The sequence below is a fragment of the Dermacentor variabilis genome, chromosome 5, assembly GCF_050947875.1.
Source record: "Dermacentor variabilis isolate Ectoservices chromosome 5, ASM5094787v1, whole genome shotgun sequence".
Taxonomy (NCBI): Eukaryota; Metazoa; Arthropoda; class Arachnida; order Ixodida; family Ixodidae; genus Dermacentor; species Dermacentor variabilis.
This window is the reverse complement of record NC_134572.1, coordinates 24,610,403-24,615,000: the sequence shown is the minus strand read 5'-3', so window position 1 is coordinate 24,615,000 and position 4,598 is coordinate 24,610,403.

The window sequence follows — 4,598 nt, the reverse complement described above, 5'->3', positions numbered from 1 at the left end:
ACGCTATCTAGTGAGGCGAGTCTAGCAGTGTTATTGGAGGAATTAGAGGGTAGTAAATGGGATATAATAGGGCTCAGTGAGGTTAGGAGGACAAAAGAAGCATATACAGTGCTAAAAAGCGGGCATGTACTGTGTTACCGGGGCTTAGCGGAGAGACGAGAACTAGGAGTCGGATTCCTGATTAATAAGGAAATAGCTGGTAACATACAGGAATTCTATAGCATTAACGAGAGGGTGGCAGGTCTTGTTGTGAAACTTAATAAGAGGTACAAATTGAAGGTGGTACAAGTCTACGCCCCTACATGCAGTCATGATGACCAGGAAGTCGAAAGCTTTTATGAAGACGTGGAATCGGCGATGGGTAAAGTCAAAAGAAAATACACTATACTGATGGGCGACTTCAATGCCAGGGTAGGCAAGAAGCAGGCTGGAGACAAGTCAGTGGGGGAATATGGCATAGGCTCTAGGAATAGCAGAGGAGAATTATTAGTAGAGTTTGCAGAACAGAATAATATGCGGATAATGAACACCTTTTTCCGCAAGCGGGTTAGTCGAAAGTGGACGTGGAGGAGCCCGAATGGTGAGACTAGAAATGAAATCGACTTCATACTCTGCGCGAACCCTGGCATCATACAAGATGTAGACGTGCTCGGCAAGATACGCTGCAGTGACCATAGGATGGTAAGAACTCGAATTAGCCTAGACTTGAGGACGGAACGGAAGAACCTGGTACACAAGAAGCCAATCAATGAGTTAGCGGTAAGAGGGAAACTAGAGGAATTCCGGATCAAGCTACAGGACAGGTATTCGGCTTTAACTCAGGAAGAGGACCTTAGTGTTGAAGCAATGAACGACTATCTCATGGGCATCATTAAGGAGTGCGCAATAGAAGTCGGTGGTAACGCCGTTAGACAGGAAACCAGTAAGCTATCGCAGGAGACGAAAGATCTGATCAAGAAACGCCAATGTATGAAAGCCTCTAACCCTACAGCTAGAATAGAACTGGCAGAACTTGCTAAGTTAATCAACAAGCGTAAGACAGCGGACATCAGGAACTATAATATGGATAGAATTGAACAGGCTCTCAAGAACGGAGGAAGCCTAGAAACAGTGAAGAAGAAACTAGGAATAGGCAAGAATCAGATGTGTGCGTTAAGAGACAAAGCCGGCAATATCGTTACTAATATGGATGAGATAGTTCAAGTGGCTGAGGAGTTCTATAGAGATTTATACAGTACCAGTGACACCCACGACGATAGTGGAAGAGAGAATAGCCTAGAGGAATTCGAAATCCCACAGGTGACGCCAGAAGAAGTAAAGAAAGCCTTAGGAGCTATGCAAAGGGGGAAGGCGGCTGGGGAGGATCAGGTAACAGCAGCTTTGTTGAAGGAGGGTGGTCAGATTGTTCTAGAGATACTGGCCACCCTGTATACGCAATGGCTCATAACCTCGAGCGTACCGGAATCTTGGAAGAACGCTAACATAATCCTAATCCATAAGAAAGGGGACGCCAAAGACTTGAAAAATTATAGACCAATCAGCTTACTGTACGTTGCCTACAAAGTATTTACTAAGGTAATCGCAAATAGAATCAGGAACACCTTAGACTTCTGTCAACCAAAGGACCAGGCAGGATTCCGTAAAGGCTACTCAACAATAGACCATATTCACACTATCAATCAAGTGATAGAGAAATGTGCAGAATATAACCAACCCTTATATGTAGCTTTCATTGATTACGAGAAAGCGTTTGATTCAGTCGAAACCTCAGCAGTCATGGAGGCATTACGGAATCAGGGTGTAGATGAGCCATATGTAAAGATACTGGAAGGTATCTATAGCGGCTCCACAGCCACCGTAGTCCTCCACAAAGAAAGCAACAAAATCCCTATAAAAAAAGGCGTCAGACAGGGAGATACGATATCTCCAATGCTATTCACAGCATGTTTACAGGAGGTATCCAGAGGCTTGGAGTGGGAAGAATTGGGGATAAAAGTTGATGGAGAATACCTTAGCAACTTGCGATTCGCTGATGATATTGCCTTGCTTAGTAACTCAGGAGACCAATTGCAATGCATGCTCACTGACCTGGAGAGGCAAAGCAGAAGGGTGGGTCTGAAAATTATTCTGCAGAAAACTAAAGTATTGTTTAACAGTCTCGGAAGAGAACAGCAGTTTACGAAAGGTAGCGAAGCACTGGAACTGGTAAGGGAATACATCTACTTAGGGCAGGTAGTGACCACGGATCCGGATCATGAGACTGAAATAACCAGAATAATAAGAATGGGCTGGGGTGCGTTTGGCAGACATTCTCAAATCATGAACAGCACTATCCACTATCCACTATCCTCAAAAGGAAAGTGTATAACAGCTGTGTGTTACCAGTACTCACATATGGGGCAGAAACCTGGAGGCTTACGAAAAGGGTTCTGCTGAAATTGAGGACGACGCAACGAGCTATGGAAAGAATAATGATGGATGCAACGTTAAGGGATAAGAAAAGAGCAGATTGGGTGAGGCAACAAACGCGGGTAAACGACATCTTAGTTGAAATCAAGAAAAAGAAGTGGGTATGGGCCGGACATGTAATGAGGAGGGAAGATAACCGATGGTCACTAAGGGTTACGGACTGGATTCCAAGGGAAGGGATGCGTAGCAGGGGGCGGCAGAAGGTTAGGTGGGCGGATGACATTAGGACGTTTGCAGGGACAACATGGCCACCATTAGTACATGACCGGGGTAGTTGGAGAAGTATGGGAGAGGCCTTCGCCCTGCAGTGGGCGTAACTAGGCTGATGATGATGATGATGATGATGATGATGATGATGATGATGATGATGATGATGATGATGATGATGATGATGATGATGATGATGATGATGATGAATGTTGAGAAAAAGGCAGCCGCAACGGTTGCAGCCGGGATGTCTGGTAGTGACGTTGCCACTGGCCACCGAGTAAACCTGTCGATAGAGGTTAGGAAATACCGGAAGCCTTGAAATGGTGGTACTGGTCCTACGAAAAAATAAATTAAATTATGGGGTTTTACATGCCAAAACCACGCTGTGATTATGAGGCGCGCCGTAGGCGAGGACCCGGAAAATTTGTACCACCTGGGGTTCTTTAACGTGCGACTAAATCTAAGTACACGGGTGTTTTCGCATTTCGCATGACCGAGAAACTCGAGGGCTGCAACATCAAACTAGCTCTTCGAAGCGTTGATGACAATGCCGTGTTGAGATAGGCACTTGGAGCAAAAGGCGAAGATGTACGTGTTCTTCAAGGGACGTACTACCCACCAACAGGTCATTAACATAGGCGGAGACGAATGGCAGGCCACGCCTGACCGAGTCAGTATAACGTTGGAATGACGGCGCGGCGTTTGGCAGACCAAATCGCACTCGCAGAAATTCGAAGAAACCGAAGGGTGTCGTGATACCCGTCTTCGGTGTACGTTCATGAGCGACGGGGATTTGGTGGTATACGCGGACAAGGTCTGTGTTCAAAAAAGATGTTGGTGCCGTGCAGAGCAGCGATGAAATCCTGAATGTTGGACAAGGGATACCAGTCCGGCACAGTCTCAGCGTTCAAACAGCTGCAGTCTCCGCATCGTCTCCAGTCGCGTGTTTTCTTGGGCACCATGCGGAGTGGAGCTGCACAGTTACTGGAGGAAGGTCGAATCATGCCTAGCTCCAACATATGCTGAAACTTGGCACTTGCTAATTTGAGCTTGTCCGTTGCAAGTAGACGTGGCCGGAAGAATGCAGGTGGTGGCGGCCTACGTCGTGACAAATGTTTTTTTTTTTTTTAGTTAGGTGGCGCGGTGAGCTCGTGGAATTCTGGTAGCGGTGCTGCGAACGTTAATTGGAAACCGCTCCGCCTTTCATTTCCCCTTACCTTTCTCCCAGTGCAGGGTTGCTAACGAGAATCTCTACCTGTTAACCTCCTTGCCTCTCTCTCTCTCTCTCTCTCTCTCTCTCTAGTGGCGCAAGAGAGCGCAGCATCTGCGATCTATATATATAGAAATGCCCAAGGTTAGTTATGGAAAAAGATTTGAAAAAAAAAAAGGCTCGTGTTGTGCGTACCGCCAAGTTAAGGGGCGTAGAAATGAGATGCAATGTTAGTAGCGTGCGGAGTGCAGTCCTCCCATTCTTGCGTCACAGCAATTTCGGCATGAGTGGAAAACAATGGCAAAAGGTAAGCGAGTAATGAACAGAGCGGTGGAAAGAATGAACCTGTACAGCTAGGAACTTACAAGTAATAAAAAAAGGGCTGTTCAGAGCGCACCTCACCGTTATAACGCACGCTAGCCTGTTCACACGTGCGAGCACTTTCTTTTTCTTGTGAACTTACTTTTTGGTCACAAACGTTATCTGCAAACAGAAAATATTAGCTACTTCTAACTATTGTTTGAAAATTGATGGCAACATAACGAACGGTTAAAAGAACAACAAATGTGTTTTGACATGCAGGTTCTTCTCTGTACCCAAGAAGGAAGAAAAGCAATCAGTGTGCTGTCAGAAATAGAAATCTAGAAGTGAGAAAGAAAAATGTTAATGAGAACTTCTTTAAGGATGGAATTTTAAATAAATGATGATT